A 19,317-nucleotide genomic window follows, 5' to 3' on the forward strand; every position below is an offset into this window, starting at 1 on the left:
AGCAAAGAGGAACACATCAGCGAAGGTGCATAAACAATGTTAACGAAGGAGTTAACATTAATATCGCATGAAATACTGGAGAAATATCAAAGGAGTTAACATATTGGAGGAGTATTGGAGAGTATCAGAGGAGCTAACATACCGGAAAAGCAGGGGTAGGAAAGTATGGAGTTCCTTCATCGTGGCTAAAGTCCCGCACTCAATCCTACCCGTCGATCTCATAGTCAACCCTTAGATCATGGTCAACTGCAGGGGTTAAGGCCGTTATTAATCCATGTGCTAGTCAAAGTCCTGCAAACTGTCGATCCTGATAACATTGTGGACCCACTGCACCATTATAATATGTCCTAAAGAAATATCGCATCCGCCATATCGCAAGTTTTTAAAGACTTGTCACATTAAAATCTCTGGTCGTGATATTATTACGGACCTAATTGCTCCATTATAACACACCCTATTGTAATACCGCATCCGATGTATTAGAACTTTCATATCGCAATTCATAAATGGATGTCACATTAAAAACTGCGATTGCGATATTATTATGGACCCGACTGCACCACTATGACATAACTTAATGTAATATCACATCTATTGAATCGCAAAGTTCAAAAGGGATGACATGTTAAAACCGTTGATTGCGATAAGGTTGTGGGCCTGATGGGTTTATTAACAACTGCTTAAGATTGTATTGCATCCGCTCCATTGGCAGTAGTGGAATCACTATGTTATGTGCAAAACTCCGAAAATTGCGATTGTGATTAAGGTGATGATGTGGCTGGTGGGACCACCCATTATATGGTTTTGACTATGTAGATATGTGAATATCGATGATGTTGATATCGGAGGATAGAGCACACTTATAAAACCTCTGATTTTCATGAAAGTTGTGATTGCGGTATTAAAGGAATGATGTGGCACGTGGGATCTCCAATATGGGTATAACTTCTCTTGTGACGTGATTTCCATGAATAATTAAGTCTGTGGATGAAAGGGCCTCTCTGATATAATTTTAATATGTGACATCATAAGTCGGCCTCTTTTCCACATGAACGTGTCTTTTGAGTGTTGGTGAACTATAAGAGACAGAGGAAGCCAAAGATCAAGCGATCAAAGAAGGAAACTGAAAGGTCCAGCGGAAGAAGAAAGGCAGCCAAAGCGCAAGCGAAGAAGTAAGCCGAAGGGTCCAGTAGAAGAGGAAGGAAACCGAACGTCAAACATTCTGTTAACTAGGTTATTTATTGAAAAGCTCAAATCTGTGTTTAGGAGTGATTTCAGATAACAATTCAAAAGGACGCTTTGTAGATCTAAGAAGATTATTTGAGTATGAACATGGCACGCTTGTTTTTTAATTGAACGCACAATATGAAACTGTGACAGTCACTCCTCTAAAGAAGTCATTCTTGAAGCAGTTACTCCTGAAGCCTCACTTTTGAAGCAGTTATTATGACAGTAAGAACAGAGGGTCGAAACAAAGTTATTTTGAAAAGACATTGAGGCCTAGTGTAGATATCTTGTTGATGAGCATCAACAGATCTTGAAGATCATGATGCATTGTTGAAATCATCATGAGGTAAACTTTGCAGACGCTGTTGGGCAATATGAAGAATTGTGAAGACTCCTTCATACGAAGATGGGTTGTCATTGATGTAGCAGTGAAGCTGTTGATTTACAAAACACAGCGAAGAAGATTTTGAGAGCAGTGTAATACTACCAAACATGCCTTGACAAGATAGGGTCGGAGTCCTTGGGGTTGGCGCCTTAGAATTGGAAGGATTGGTGTCCTTGGAGTTGGTGCTCCTAAATCCAAGGTTGGTGCCTTGACAAGACAGGGTTGGTGCCCTAGAGGTTGGAACCTCACAAAAAGTCCAAGTTGGTGCTTGGAAACTGGTTGGAGCCTTATATATATTGTATCCGATTTATTGTAAAGATTATATTAATAAAATCATTTATTACTATTGTTCATTTTGTGTTCTAAATATAAATGATTTAACTATTAAAAATGACAATTGAAAAGGAATACTGATTCACCCCCCCAGTATTTCCAACAATTGGTATCAGAGCCAGTACCTTCACTCAAAGCCTAATAGCCTGAAGGTTGATCATTAGAACACAAATGGAAAAGCCAATGAAGAAAGTCTCCAGTCCTCCTAAAGATGTGTCTCCCTCTACCACAGAAATAGAAGTCAATCAATTTGTGGAGGCTCCATGGTTCAATGGAAACTTTGATATATGGGAGGCAAGAATGAGGAATTTCTTAAAGATTCAAGGCACTGAAGTATGGGAATCAGTAATTACTGATAACATGATGAATATAGAATCCAAGCAGTACAATGCAAAAGCAATGAAGGCAATATTGAATGGGCTACCAGATTCTATAAAGAACAATTTAGGAAAATGTTCGTCGGCAAAGGGTATATGGGAAAAACTTCATGACCTTCACTCAAAAGGAGCATTAACCATGACCACCAGTCAAGAAGATGATGGAAACCAAGACGGAAATCCGGAACCCATCATAGAAACTGAAAATGAGAATGATGACATCAAGGCTAAAGAAGAGCTATAAGATGAAAAGAATGAAAAAGATTTTGTATAAGATCTCCTCACTAAACTTATGGCTTCCATGGAAGAGATTATCAATTTGAAAAAGGAAGACGAGGAACTTAATATGAAAGCACTAGCTGGTGACCAAGACCAAACAAGGAAGAAAGTTGACCTTGTCAAGCTTCAAGTACAAGAAAGGGATGAAGAGCTTGCCAAACTTAAAAAGGAATTTAATCAAAGCAAAAGAAAGCATCATGAAGAAGTCATATCCATGACAAATCAATTGGATAAAGCAAAGAAACGGGAAGATACCTTGTCAAGTAAACTTGAACAAAGGTACAAGAGCTTGAACACACTTGAAGAAGATATTGGTCAGTACAAGGTAGAGGTCCCCTCCATCAAATCTAAACTACAAGAAGCAAGAAAGTTAGCACAAGGAGTTGAGAAGGCAATGGAAGCATTGGCAATCATAGAAGGACAATTTGATGAAGCAGAAAAGGAGAGAAACACCATGATATGTCAACTAAAAGTAAAGGATGGAGAAATATTCAAACTAAAATCCGACCTCAACCTTCTCAACGCTGAAACATGTAAAGATACAAGAATCAAGGAAGAAATGGAGAGCATTCTAGCAAAAGAAAATGAAGAAATATTCAAGATGAAGTCAGATATCATCTCCCTTAAAATAGAAGCAAATAAAGCTACTCATATCAAGGAAGAAATTGAGAAACAACTTGCTAAGAAGAATAATGATTGTGAAAGATTTGAAGAAGAGATTGTCTCCCTCAGGAAAAAGATTGAAGGGATGGACAAAATCTTGAAGAGCTCCCAAGGCTTGGATGACATGCTTAGCCATCAAAGATTCCCATTTGATAAATCAAGTCTTGGATATGAAGGTGAATCCTCAAACAAGAATGATAATGCTTCAAACAAAAAGGATGTGAGGAAGCCAAAAAGAAATGTTGATGCTCCCAGTTCCAGCAAAGGCAAGGAGAAGAGTTAAGGCAACAATGGAAGAAATCTCGATCCAAGAAGAAATGTAGATGATGTCAAGGATGCAAGAAGCAATGGTTATCATCAAAGGATCTCAAGGCAGAAAGACTTCAGAAGTACATCAATGAAATCTCCATCTCCTAGGTACCAAAGTTTATTTCTTGGTTATTGTCATTCTTGTAAAAACTTTGGACACATGGCAAAAGATTGTAGGGCATATCATAAAGATAGATATTATGGTCCCCAACAATCTGTGAGGAACATTTTTGCAAGAAGAAGTCATGAATTCTTATTCATGAACAACATAGAATGCTTCAAGTGTCATATGGCACGTAATTGTAACTTGATTTGGGAACCTTCTCAAGCTAGAACCATGCCAGAAAAGAAAGTTACACAAGTATGGAGAAGAAAACAAATACAATCTGAAAAATCTCCTGAGCCTTCTAGCCAACAACACATGTTGTTGACTTGATGAAGATATTCTTGACATTTCGAGTGTTTGATGATGGGATTCTACCAAAAGGAAGATCATGCATACAGTTAGGGGGAGCCTGTGATTCTTGATCATTATTGTAGAAGCTATTCATGAAAGGGTCCTTATGAAATCCTTGTTGAGCTATATTAACTGTCATTCTTTGATAAAGATCACTTCTCAGGAGCACTCCATTGAAGAACATGATATCTTAACTATTCTTTAGACTATTGTTGAATATGTTTTTCCACTTGATCACTAAGTAGAAATTGGAGCAGTAGAGAAGGTCATCTAATACTAGAGAAATAGGGCAAATAACTATGTTGTTGTTATTACAGAAGTTTATGTCTCGACTCAGGGATTTAATGTGAGAACAGGTAAATTATGGACACAAATAGAGGCAACCTTCAAACAAACAGATACATCTGGGAATGAAGCTTGAAGCAAGAGCAGTTGGCAACATCTAACAAAACTGAAGCATTGCAAAAAGATGCCAATCAGTAAAAAGAATTTAAAAGACAGTCACAGATGGGATATCAAAATCTTCTGGTGGAGATAACTTGCAGAGACTTTTACAAGGACATAAGGAAAAGATGGCCCATCAAAAGGACTATAGAAAGGAGAATGTTGTGCAGTTAAATATAGCTCAATGACTTAAGGAGAAGCACAAAGATACAAAGGAACTCAGATCTGAAGAGAGATAGCAAGAAAGACAATTTCAGTGGCATTTTCTCTTGATTCGGACTATGAAGGTCTCTTAATTATGATTGTGGAGACAACATAATCTGGATTGAAGCATAAAAACTTGGACTTGAACATTTGGTGTGTGGCTATTTGGAATCTGTTTGGAAGCATTGAAGTGGAGCATCTTTAAGCATTGTTGAAGCCATGATAAACTTTTGTTTAGACATGAAGAAGGGATAATGTGCTAGTTGATGTTAAGGCATATATCCTTCTATCTTGAGTAAAAAGAAGAGTAGTATGACAGGGGGAGTAACATAACCATGAAGATCTACTATTCATAAAGAACATAATCAGTTTGATAGGGGAAGCAGTTTGACAGGGGGATTCCCTGAGCACTCCCTTTCCATTGATGTCAAAGGGGGAGAGAAGAATAATATTGCCATCAATGACAAAGGGGGAGATTGTTGATCTAGATTGTCATTGATGTCAATATGGCAATATTCTAGGATACTAAATGATGATATGAAGCCAAGGAGAAGCAGAGCAGATCTGTGAAGAAACAGGAGCAAGAAGCCAAGGAGCAAAGCCATCAGGGAAGCCATTGGAAAGACATTGGAAGCCATTGGAAGTCAAGAACAGGAGCAGTCAAAGAAGAGCTATCGGAAGAGTTCATCGGAAGAAGTTTATCAGAAGCCATCATGAAGCCAAAGCATAAGAGGAAGAGGTCATTGGAAGCCACGAGAAGAAAAGAGGAACACATCGGCGGAGGTGCATAAATAGTGTTAACGGAGGAGTTAACAATAATATCGCATGAAATACTGGAGAAACATCAGAGGAGTTAACATATCGAAGTAGTATTGCAGAGTATCAGAGGAGTTAACATATCAGAAGGGAGGGGGTAGGAAAGTACGGACTTCCTTGATCCTGGCTGAAGTCACGCATTCAATCCTAGCCGTCGATCTCATAGTCAACCCTTAGATCACGGTCAATTGCGGGGGTTAAGGCCATTATTAATCCATGTGCCAGTCGAAGTCCCGCAAACCGTCGATTGTGATAACATTGTGGACTCGCCGCACCATTATAATACGTCCTAAAGAAATATCGCACCCGCCATACCGCAAGTGTTTAAAGCCTTGTCACGTTAAAACCTACGATATCGATATTATTACGGACCCAATTGCTCCATTATAACAAGCCCTATTGCAATATCGCATTCGCTGTATCAGAACTTTCATATTGAAATTCATAAATAGATGTCACATTAAAAACAACGATTGTGATATTATTGTGGACCCGACTGCACCAATATGACATAACTTAATGTAATATCACATCCGTTGAATCGCAAAGTTGAAAAGGGATGACGTGTTAAAACCGTCGATTGCAATAATGTTGTGGACCCGATGGGTTTATTAACAACTGCTTAATATTGTATCGCATCCGCTCCGTCGGTAGTAGTGGAATCACTATGTTATGTGCAAACCTCCGAAAATTGTGATTGCGATTAAGGTGATGATGTGGCTAGTGGGACCACCCATTATATGGTTTTAACTATGTTGATATGTGAATATTGATGATGTTGATATCGGAGGACAGAGCACGCTTGTAAAATCTCCGATTTTAATGAAAGTTTCGATTGCGGGATTAAAGGAATGACGTGGCACATGGGATCTCCAATATGGGTATAACCTCTCTTGTGATGTGATTTCCATGAATAATTAAGTCTGTGGATGAAAGGGTCTCTCTGCTATAATTTTAATATGCGACATCATAAGTTGGTCTCTCTTCCAAATGAATGTGTCTTTTGAGTATTGGTGAACTCGAAGAGACAGAGGAAGCCGAAGATCAAGCGATCAAAGAAGGAAGCCGAAAGGTCTAGCGGAAGAAGAAAGGAAGCCAAAGCGCGAGCGAAGAAGTAAGCCGAAGGGTCCAGTGAAAGAAGAAGGAAACTGAATGTCAAACATTATGTTGACTGGGTTATTTATTGAAAAGCTCAGACCTGTGTTTAGAAGTGATTTCAGATAACAGTTCAAAAGGACGCTCTGCGGATCTAAGAAGATTATCTGAGTATGAACAGGGCAGGGTTGTTTTTTAATTGAATGCACAATATGAAACTGCGACAATCACTCCTCTGAAGAAGTCATTCTTGAAGCAGTTACTCCTGAAGCCTCACTCCCGAAGCAATTACTGTGACAGTAAGAACAGAGGGTCAAAACATAGTTGTTTTGAAAAGACATTGAGGCCCAGCGAAGATATCTTGTTGATAAGTATCAGCAGATCTTGAAGATCATGATGCATTGTTGAAATCATCATGAGGTAAACTTTGCAGACTCTGTTGGGCAATATGAAGAATTGTGAAGACTCCTTCATACGAAGATGGGTTGTCATTGATGTAGCAGTGAAGCTGTAGATTGATAGAACACAATGAAGAAATTTTTGAGAGTAGTGTATTATTACCAAACATGCCTTGACAAGATAGGGTCAGAGCCCTTGGGGTTGGTGCCTCAGAATTGTAAGGATTGGTGTCCTTGGAGTTGGTGCTCCTAAATCCAAGGTTGGTGCCTTGACAAGATAGGGTTGGTGTCCTGGAGGTCGGAGCCTCACAAAAAGTCCAAGTTGGTGCTTGGAAACTGGTTGGAGCCTTATATATATTGTATCTGATTTATTGTAAAGATTATATTAATAAAATCATTTATTCATATTGTTCATTTTTTGTTATAAATATAAATGATTTAACTGGAAAAAATAACAATTGAAAAGGAATACTGATTCACCCCGCCATCTCAGTATCTCCAACAGATGTTTTCCGGGTACACATCCGGAACAAACACCATCTCTGCAAGATACCATTGGAAGACATGTCACCATATTTTCTTTACATAAATTCTAAAGGGAGCGATAGTTTAAGTGACCAAATCGCTCATGCCAAAGTTTGCTCACTCCATCATTATGAGAAACAAATACCAAGGGAATATTTGATGACCAAAAGTTGTTAAACTTATACAACCTTGTAGAATCATCAACAATGCTAGTAGCTAAAATATGTCTAGGATCTCTTAGGTCCTTAATTACAACATCATGAGGTGAAAATTCAATGATTTTACCTTCACATGAATGAGTTATCTGATATGTTGGAAATACTGAGAGGGGGGGTGAATCAATATTCCTTGTCAATTGTTATTTTTACTAGTTAAATCATTTATATTTAGAACACAAAACGAACAATAGGAATGAATTCTTTTATTAATATAATCTTTACAATAAATTAGGTACAATATATATAGGGCTCCAACCTGTTTCCAAGCACCAACTTGGACTTTTTGTGAGGCTCCAACTTCTAGGGCACCAACCCTGTCTTGTCAATGCACCAACCTTGGATTTAGAAGCACCAACTCCAAGGACACCAATCCTTCCAATTCTAAGGCACCAACCCCAAGGGCTCTGACCCTGTCTTGTCAAGGCACCAACCTTGGACTTAGGACCACCAACTCCAATGATACCAATCCTTCCAATTCTGAGGCACCAACCCCAAGGGATCGAACCCTATCTTGTCAAGGCACCAACCTTTTTTGTTCAAGGCTCCAACCTTCAGGGCACCAACCCCATGGGCTCCAAATCACTGCTATATTTTGTCTACATATGTTTGATAGTAATTCTCTACTCCCAAAATATTCTTTACTTAATTCTGTCAATCTACAGCTTCACTATAGTCTCCATGGTACATCATCAATGACAACTTGTCTTCATATGAAGGAGTCTTCACAACTCTTCATATTGCCCACACAGAGTCTGGAAAGTTAATTCATGATGATTTCAAATAGCCATCATGATCTCCAATAATGTCTCCACACAACTTTAATGTGTGTACAATGAACTGCATTAAGCTCTGCACAAAAACAATTCTCTATTTCAAGCCTCTGTTCTCACTATCATGGTAAATGCTTCAGGAGTGACTGCTTTAGGAGTAACTGCTTCAGGAGTGACTTCTTTAGAGGAGTGATTGTCGCATTTTCATATTGTGCATTCGATTAAAAAACAGCCCTGTTCATACTCAGATAATCTTCTTAGATCTATAGGGCGTCCTTTTGAACTGTTATGTGAATCATTGTCAAACACAGGTCCGAGCTTTTCAATAAATAACCCAGTCAACAGAATGTTCGACCTTAGGCTTCCTTCTTCTTTCACTGGACCTTTCGGCTTCCTTCTTCACTCTCTCGACCTTTAGCTTCCACTTTCATTCACTCGACCTTTGGCTTCCTTTCTTCTTCCGCTGGACCTTTTGGCTTCCTTCTTCGCTCACTCGACCTTCGGCTTCCACTTTCACTCGCTCGACCTTCGGCTTCCACTTTCGCTCGCTCGACCTTTGGCTTCCTTTCTTATGCTAATTCACGTTCACGAGTTGTGAACTATCCTTCTTCACTGTGGTAGATGCTTGAGATCAATGCTTGAGGTGAAGTTTTTAACTTGTATATATACGAGTCTCATCAATACCCAAAAGACACGTTTATTGGAGGAGAGGCTGATTTATGATGTCACATATTAAAATTATATCAGAGAGGCCCTTTTTTTTAAATATTCATCCAATATAATTATTATTTACGAAAACCATATAAGAGAGGCTATACCCATAGGGAGATCCCACATGCCACGTCACTACCTCAATCGCAATCGCAACATTCGGAGGTCTTTTACAAGTTGTGCCCATAACATAGTCGATGGCCAATTGCCCCTACTGGATGCGATATTACATTAAATTATTTTGATAAACCTGTTGGGTCCACCACTTTATCACAATCGTAATTTTATAAGACTCCCACAATTGCAACTTTATGAAAATCCACATTAATAGAGGTCCCCACACGTCACGTCATGGCTTAATCCCGTGATCGCAACTTCATGAGAATCCTGCAATCACAACATTCAATAACACCAATATTCACATATCACCCCATGGCGGATGTGTATTTAATAAAATATTTTGACAAGTCCGTCGGGTCCACAACTCTATCACAATCGGCAGTTTGACATTCCTTTGAACTTTACGATTACTGCGGATGTGATATTTAATTAAGCCATGTTATAATGGTGCAGCGGGTCCGCAATACTATCACAGTCGATGGTTTGGGGGCTTATCGTAACTGGCGGTTCGAGGTGACAACCCTTTCTAACTTGCGATGTGAAAGTTCCGATAGGCAGACGCGATATAACATAATAGTGTATTCTAATAGAGCGGTCGGGTCTACATATATATCGCAATTGGCGATTTGAACAGAACATCCTTTTATGGCTTGCGATTATGCGATGAATGCGATATTGTATGGGGTTGTTACCATAACTTGTTTCGGGTCTGTAGTACATATCACATTAGGGGTTTTGGGTAGTGGCACATAATAGACCGCTTGTAAGGTCACCCATATAAAGCTGCCGATGTGTTTTATTACATGTGTTGAGGATTTTAATGGGTTTCCATGGTTTAATACTCCCTCCGCTTATTTCTTCGATATTACTGTTAACTCCTCCGTTAACACTGTTTATGCTCCTCCGTTGCGTGTTCCTCTTTGTTTCTTAGTTCTTTCCTTTTTCGCTGTGTGTTCCTCTTTGCTCCTTCTGATGAACTTCTTCCTCTTACTCTTTGGCTTTCTCTTTTGATGACTTCTAATATCTTTCCTCCTCGACTTTCCTTCTTGGGTCTACTGCTCCTGTTGCTTCGCGGATCTGCTCTGCTTGGCTTCACATCATTATTTAGTATCCAAAATATTGCCATATTGACATCAATGACAATCTAGATCAACAATCTCCCCCTTTGTCAGTGATGGCAATATTCTTCTTCTCTTCCCCTTTGACATCAATGGCAAAGGAGTGCACAAGGACTCCCTCTGTCAAACTACTTCTATTCTTTATGAATATAATATTTTTATGGGTATGTTACTCCCCTTGTCGTGGTGCTCTTCTTTTTACTCAAGATAGAAGGATTTCTGCCTCATCATCAACTAGCACATTATCCCCTCTTCATGTCTCAGAACTTCTTCATAATGCTTTCAACAATGCTTAAATATGCTCCACTTCAATGCTTCAAAAAAAACTCCAAATAGTCATACACCAAATGTCCAAGTCCAATTTTTTATGCTTCTACACTGTATTCTGTTGTCTCCACCATCAGAATAAAGAGGCCTTCACAGCCCGAATCAAGAGAAAATGCAACTGAAATTGTCATTCTCGCTATCTTTCTTCAAATCGGGATTCCTTTGTATCTCTGTGCTTCTCCTTAAGTTGTTGAGCTATATTCAACATCACAACATTCTCCCCTTTATTTATTTTTAATATCTAATATGTGACTGTCTTTTAAATTATTTCTACTGGTTGACAACTTTTTGCAATGCTTCAATTATGTTAGATTCTTCCAACTGCTCTTGCTTCAAGCTCCATTCCCAGATGTGTCTATTTGTTTGAAGGTTTTCTCTATCACTGTCCTTGATTTACCTGTTCTCACATCATATCCCTGAGTCGAGACATTCAACTTCTGTAATACCAACAACATAGTTATTTTCCCTATTTCTATAGCATTGGATGGCCTTCTCTGTTGCTCCAATTTATCCTTAGTGATCAAGTGGAAAACATCTTAAACAACAGTCCAAAGAATGGTTACAAGATCATGTTCTTCAATGTAGTGCTCTTGAGAAATGATCTTTATCAAAGAATGATTGTTAATATAGCTAAGAAAGGATTTGATAAGGACCTTTTCACGAATAGCTTCTGCAAGAATGATCAAGAATCATAGGCTCCCCATAACTGTATGCATCATCTCTTTTTGGCAGAGTCTTCCCATCAAATGCTTAGATTGTCAAAGATCAGGTCAATAACATGTGTTGTTGGCTGGAGAGTTCAAGGGACTTTCATATTGTATTTGCTTCCTTCTCCATACTAGTATAACTTTCTTATCTGGCATAGTTATAGCTTAAGAAGGTGCCCAAATCAAGTTACAATTACGTGCCATATGACCAATGTTATGACACTTGAAGCATTCTATGTTGTTCATGAATAAGAATTCATGACTTCTTCTTGCAAAATTTCTTCTCGGAGATTGACGAGGATCATTATAAGCCCTACAATCTTTTTCCATGTGTCCAAAGTTTGTACAAGAATAACAATAACCAAGAAATAAACTTTGGTACCTTGGAGATGGAGATTTCCTTGATGTACTTTTGAATCCTTTATGCCTTGGGATTCTTTGATAATATTCATCGCCTTTTGTATTCTTGACATCATCTGCATTTCTTCTTGGAATAGGATTTCCTTCATTGTTTCCTTGACTCTTATCCTTGCCTTTGCTGGAACTGGGAGCATCAACATTCTTTCTGGCTTCCTCACGTCCTTTTTGTTTGAAGTATGGTCACCCTTGCTTGAGGATTCACCTTCATAGCCAAGACCTGATTTATCAAATGGAGATCTTTGATGGTTGAGCATGTCATCCAAGGCTTGAGAGCTCTTCAAGATTTTGTCCATTCCTTCAACCTTTTTCCTGAGGGAGACAATCTCTTCTTCCAATCTTTCGCAATCATTATTCTTCTTAGCAAGTTGTTTCTCAAACTCTTCCTTGATACGTATTGCTTCATTTGCTTCTATTTTAAGGGAGATGATATCTGACTTCATTTTGAAGATTTCTTCATTTTCTTTTGCTAGACTGCTCTCCATTTCTTCCTTGATCCTTGTAGCTTTACATGTTTCGGCCTTGAGAAGGTTGATGTCAGATTTTAATTTGAAGATTTCTCCATCCTTTTCTTTTAGTTGACATATCATGGTGTTTCTCTCCTTTTCTACTTCATCAACCTGTCCTTCTATGATTACCAATGCTTCCATTGTCTTCTTAGCTCCTTGTGCTAAATTTCTTGCTTCTTTTAGTTGAGATTTGAGAGAGGAGACCTCTACCTTGTACTGACCAATCCCTTCTTCAAGTTTGGTCAAGCTCTTACGCCTTTGTTAAAACCGACTTGACAAGATATCTTCCCATTTCTTTGCCTTATCCAATTGATTTGTCATGGATATGACTTCTTCATGATGCTTTCTTTTGTTTTGATGAAATTCCTCCTTAAGCTTGGTGAGCTCTTCATCTCTTTCTTGTACTTGAAGCTTGACAAGGTCAACTTCCTTCCTTGTTTGGTCTTGGTTACCAGCTAGTGCTTTCTTCTTAAGTTCCTCGTTTTTCTTTTTCAAATTGATAATCTCTTCCATGACAGCCATAAGTTTAGTGAGGAGATCATCTTCAAAGTCTCTTTCATTCTATTCATCTTCTAGGTCTTCTTTAGCCTTGATGTCATCAATCTTATCTTCAGCTTCCTTGATGGGCTTTGGATTTTCTTCTTTTTTTCCATCATTTTCTAAACTAGAGATCATGGTCAATGCTCCTTTTGAGTGAAGGTCATGAAGTTTGTCCCATATACCCTTCGCCGATGAACATTTTTCTAAATTGTTCTTTATATAATTTGGTAGCCCATTCAAGATTGCCTTCATCGCTTTTGAATTGTACTCCTTGAATTCTCCATTCATCATGTTATCTGTGATTACTTATTCCCATACTTCAATGCCTTGAGTCTTTAAGAAATTCCTCATTCTTTCCTCCCATATATCAAAGTTCCTATTGAACAATGGAGCCGTCACAAATTGATTGACTTTAATTTCGATGGTTGAGGGAGACACATCTTTAGGAGGATTGGAGACTTTCTTCCTTAGATTTTCCATTTGTGTTCTAATGATCAACCTTCAAGCTGTTAGGCTTTGAGTGAAGGTACTGGCTTTGATACCAATTGTTGGAAATACTGAGAGGGGGGGTGAATCAATATTCCTTTTCAATTGTTATTTTTACCAGTTAAATCATTTATATTTAGAAAACAAAATGAACAATAGGAATGAATGATTTTATTAATATAATATTTACAATAAATCAGGTACAATATATATAGGGCTCCAACCTATTTCCAAGCACCAACTTGGACTTTTTGTGAGGCTCCAACCTCTAGGGCACTAACCCTGTCTTATCAAGGCACCAACCTTGGATTTAGGAGCACCAACTCCAAGGACACCAATCCTTCCAATTATGAGGCACCAACCCCAAGGGATCTGACCCTATCTTGTCAAGGCACCAACCTTGGATTTAGGAGCACCAACTCCAAGGACACCAATCCTTCCAATTATGAGGCACCAACCCCAAGGGCTCCAACCCTATCTTGTCAAGGCACCAACCTTGTTTATTCAAGGCTCCAATCTTCAGGGCACCAACCCTCTGGGCTCCAACCCATTGCTATATTTTGTCTAGATATGTTTGATAGTAATTATCTGCTCTCAAAATCTTCTTCACTAAATTCTGTCAATCTACAGCTTCACTGTAGTCTCCATGCTACATTATCAATGACAACCTGTCTTCATATGAAGGAGTCTTCACAACTCTTCATATTGCCCACATAGAGTTTGCAAAGTTACCTAATGATGATTTCAAATAGCCATCATGATCTCCAATAATGTCTCCACACAACTTCAATGTGTGTACAATGAATTGCACTAAGCTCTGCACAAAAACAACTCTCTGTTTCAAGCCTCTGTTTTCACTATCATAGTAAATGCTTTAGGAGTGACTGCTTCAGGAGTGACTTCTTTAGAGGAGTGACTGCCGCAGTTTCATATTGTGCATTCAATTAAAAAACAAGCATGTTCATACTCATATAATCTTCTTAGATCCGCAAAGCGTCCTTTTGAACTGTTATCCGAATCACTGTTAAACATAGGTCCGAGCTTTTCAATAAATAACCCAGTCAATAGAATGTTTGACCTTTAGCTTCCTTCTTCTTCCGCTAGACCTTTCGGCTTCCTTCTTTGCTCGCTCGACCTTCGGCTTCCACTTTCGTTCGCTCGACCTTTGGCTTCCTTTCTTCTTCCGCTGGACCTTTCAACTTCCTTCTTCGCTCGCTCAACCTTCAGCTTCCACTTTCGCTCGCTCGACCTTTGGCTTCCTTTCTTATGCTAATTCATGTTCACGAGTTGTGAACTGTCCTTCTTCTCTGTGATAGATGCCCGAGATCAATGCTTGAGGTGAAGTTTTTAACTTGTATATATACGAGTCTCATCAATACCCAAAAGACACTTTTATTGGAGAGGCCAACTTATGATTTCGCATATTAAAATTATATCAGAGAGGTCCTTTTTTTTTATAATATTCATCCAATAGACTTATTATTTACGAAAACCATATAAGAGAGGCTATACCCACAGGGAGATCCCACATGCCACGTCACTACCTCAATCGCAATCGCAACTTTCAGAGGTCTTTTACAAGTCATGCCCATAACATAGTCGATGGCCGATTGCCCCTACTGGATGCGATATTATATTAAACTGTTTTGATAAACCCGTTGGGTCCATAACTTTATCACAATCGTAATTTTATAAGACTCCTGCAATTGAAACTTTATGAAAATCCACATTAATAGAGGTCCCCACACATCACGTCATGGCTTAATCCCGCGATCGCAACTTCACGAGAATCCCGCAATCGCAACATTAAATAACACCCGATATTCACATATCACCCCATGGCAGATGCGATATTACTAAACTATTTTGATAAGACTGTCGGGTCCCCAACTCTATCACAATCGACAGTTTGACATTCCTTTGAACTTTGTGATTACTGCAGATGAAATATTTAATTAAGCCATGCTATAATGGTGTAGCGGGTCCGCATTGCTATCACAATCAGTGGTTCGGGGGTTTATCGCAACCTGCAGTTCGGGGTGACAACCCTTTATAACTTGCGATATGAAAGTTATGATAGGCGGATGCGATATAACATAACGGTGTATTCTAATAGAGCGGTCGGGTCCGCATATATATCGCAATCAGCGATTTGAACAGAACATCCCTTTATGGCTTGCAATTATGCGACGAATGCGATATTGTATGGGGCTGTTACCATAACCTGTTTCGGGTCCGTAGTACATATCGCATCGAGGGTTTTGGGTAGTGGCACATAATAGACTACTGGTAAAGTCACCCATATAAAGCCGCCGATGTGTTTTATTACATGTGTTGGATTTTAATGGGTTTCCATGGTTTAATACTCCCTCTGCTTATTTCTTCGATATTACTGTTAACTCCTCTATTAACACTGTTTATGCTCCTTCGCTACGTGTTCCTCTTTGTTTCTTAGTTCTTTCCTTTTCCGCTGTGTGTTCCTCTTTGCTCCTTCCGATGAACTTCTTCCTCTTACTCTTTGGATTTCTCTTTTGATGACTTCTAATATCTTTCCTCCTCGACTTTCCTTCTTGGGTCTACTGCTCCTGTTGCTTCGCAGATCTGCTTTGCTTGGCTTCACAACATTATTTAGTATCTAGAATATTGCCATATTGACATCAATGACAATCTAGATCAACATGATATACAGATAGAAGGTTGCAGGATAAGCTTGGAACACATAATACATCATTAAATTGACCATTGTCTAGGTGAACATTTCCAGTCCCTACAACACTAAGAGATCTATCATCACCAACATATATATTTTTGGTGTTACAATCATTTAAAGAAGAAAACATGGCTTTGTTTTTGGCCATGTGATAAGAAGCTCCAAAATCAATGAGCCACTCATGAGAATGAGAAGAAGAAGATACATTTAGTGCATAACCAAACCGAGATGCTTGACAACCACAATCAGAAAGTGCTATTCCTGAAGATGAAGTTGAAGTAGAAGAGTGCTCCAAATGGATGTTATGCTTCTTGTTAAGTTATGGTGTGTTCTATGCTTATAACAATTTACTTATCTGATCCGGACTTAAACAGGAACACAACAAATTACAGAGATAACCATAAACACAGATATGCAGCGGAAATAATACTTCATTTCATTAATGTAAAATACTGAAATATGCTTACAAACAGTAATGGAAATAAACTAGCTAGGGAAATGGTAGTTTATCTCTGAGAAGAGATGTGGTGGTTACATGCCTCTGAACTATGTTACAATGAGGTTCGAAGGCCTATTTATTGTTGCGAAACAATGGAAAACCCTTAACATTCCAAAAGAAGATGAAACGCCAAACTGTGGGCCCCATTTGGGTAAATTGGTACATCAACTTCCCGGGGTCGTAACTTTGGCATACTATCTTTGTTTGACGTGTACAATAGCTCTTTAGAAAGATCTATCCGAGCACTACCACTTTGGGAAGGGCAACATCAATCCATGGACCCATTTTGCCCCAATATTTCCCAAAAACGTCGTTTAGGGCCTCAAAACGGCTCTGGAAGTTTAGGACCCGAAAAACTGCTAAAAATAGTAAGTTGTGCTACAATTAAGGAAACTGAAAATGCTGAGAGAAACAATGGTGGGGGTCCAGGTGGACACCAATATCCACTTGGATCATTCCTCCCCCCTTAGGAAGCAATGGTCCCCATTGTGTTGAGTTTCTCCATGAGATGAGGAAACTTTTGCTGAACTTGGTCCCTAGTGAGCCACTTGCCCTGGTGAAGGAGTTGGCCCGCTTTGACAACTCGATATAGTTGGATATTCTGTTGGCGAGTGTTCTTGATCTGTGTGTCCATGATCTGATCAGTTGCAACTTGTTCCATGCAATCTGGATTTAATTCTGTGGGTGTGACCTATTCTGCAATGTCGGATGTGTCTAGCAATGGTGGAAAGTATGGTTGAAGGCGGTCCACATTGAACACTGGGTGCAGGCCAAGGAATGGGGGAATGCCGAGCTCAAATGCATTGTCTCCCACAACCTTAGTAATGGTGTAAGGACCATATCGGAGTGGTCTCAATTTCTGATAGGCTGCAGTAAGGCGTTCCTTTTTCAAATGCAACCAGACTTTGTCACCCACCTGAAACTTGTGTGGCACCCGATGTTGATCATGTCACTGCTTGTACTTGGAATTTGATTTCTCTAGAATGTCATGGACCTGCTAGTGAATATGTTGGATGTGCTCAATGAAGCTGGTTGCCTTGTCTGTTTCGGACTGGACATGAGTCGAATCTATGTGAGTAGCTACAAGTGGCATGGCCACATCAATGGGGCATAGTGGCTGGAATCCCAAGCCCACCTGAAAAGGGTTGTGGCCAGTCGAGCTCTGAAGAGCTCAGTTGTAGCTGTGCTGAACATAGGGGAGGCTCTCATCCCATGTGTGTGGATGCTTTGAGTTGTACATGTGCAAAATGTGTACAATCATCCTATTGACAACCTCTGTCTGGCCATCAGTTTGAGGATGGAAGGCTGTGGAATGAGTGAGTTTGGTGTCCATCATTGACCAGAGACTGGACCAAAATGTATTGAGGAACCGACTATCCCGATCTTAGATGATAGACTGTGGGATGCCAAAGTGCACCCACACTAGTTCAGAGAAGAGTTTAGCAGTGGCTTTTGCTGTGATATTCTTCTTGCATGCCGCCATAATGGCCATCTTTGAGAACCTATCGACGACCACAAAAGCACAGTCATTTCCATGCTTAGTGGAAGGAAGGCCTGACATGTAATCCATGGAGATGGATTCCCAAGGTCGACTAGGGGTAGGCAGCGGGGTATAGAGGCCTTGCTTCTTAATGGTCGGTTTGGCAATGGCACATGCAGTACATGATCTGATGTACTACCCAACATCCTGTCGAAGATTCGACCAATAGAAATACTTTTGCAGTGCTGCCACCGTTTTCTCGACCCCGAAATGCCCAGTAGTCCGACTGTAGTGTGCTTCCAAAATCATCTTGGCATGCTCGCTTGAAGGAACACAAAGGTGACCCAGGTGGCATAACAGGGCATCCTGGAGGTGAAAATCTGGAACATGCCGACCCTCCAAGAGTGTCTGGTATGTGTGGCCAAATTCTGGGTCACTTTTGTAGAGAAGTGGCCAATCAGAAGTCTCATGCCCACAAGAGTTGAGCACGGTGGTTAACGCCATGATCGGTGGTCGACTAAGGCAATCTGCAACATTATTGGTGATGTCCTTCTTATACTTGATATTCAAATGGAACTATTGCAGGTATGTAGACCAGTTCTGATGGCGATCATTCTGCAATTTCCCTTGGGTCTGTATGAACTGCAGGGGTCGGTGGTCTGTGTGGATGACGGTTTCCTTCCCCAAAATGTAATGCTTCCATTGTCGGCAGGCCTGCACAAAGGAATACATCTCTTTATCATAAGTGGGATACTTCCAGACTGTGTCTGAAAGTGTTTCACTATGATATGCCACTGGATGCCTGTGTTGAGTTAGGACTGCCCCAATAGCATAGTCAGAGGCATCTGTCTCGACCTCAAATGGTTGTTGTAAATCTGGTAATGCGAGCATTGGTGCCGTGCAGAGGCGATCTTTCAACTCTATGAATGCCTTCTGTTGAGATTCAGACCAAAATAATTTTGCTTTCGCTTCTCCCTTGGTGACTTGACTCAAGGGCCAAGTGATATGAGAAAACCCCAACATGAACTTGCGGTAGAAGTTGGCAAGACCTAGAAAGCTGCGGAGCTCTGTCAGAGTGGTTGGAGATGGCCAATCTCGAATGACTTGGATCTTGGCTGGATCCACATGCACCCCCTGTTCCTCAATAATGTATCCCAGATACTGAACCTGTGTTATGAAACCAGCTCAAGAAA

The sequence above is a fragment of the Pinus tabuliformis genome, chromosome 8 (genome assembly GCF_031772625.1).
Source record: "Pinus tabuliformis cultivar Carrire ecotype Pingquan chromosome 8, CPIR1, whole genome shotgun sequence".
In the NCBI taxonomy this organism is placed as follows: Eukaryota; Viridiplantae; Streptophyta; class Pinopsida; order Pinales; family Pinaceae; genus Pinus; species Pinus tabuliformis.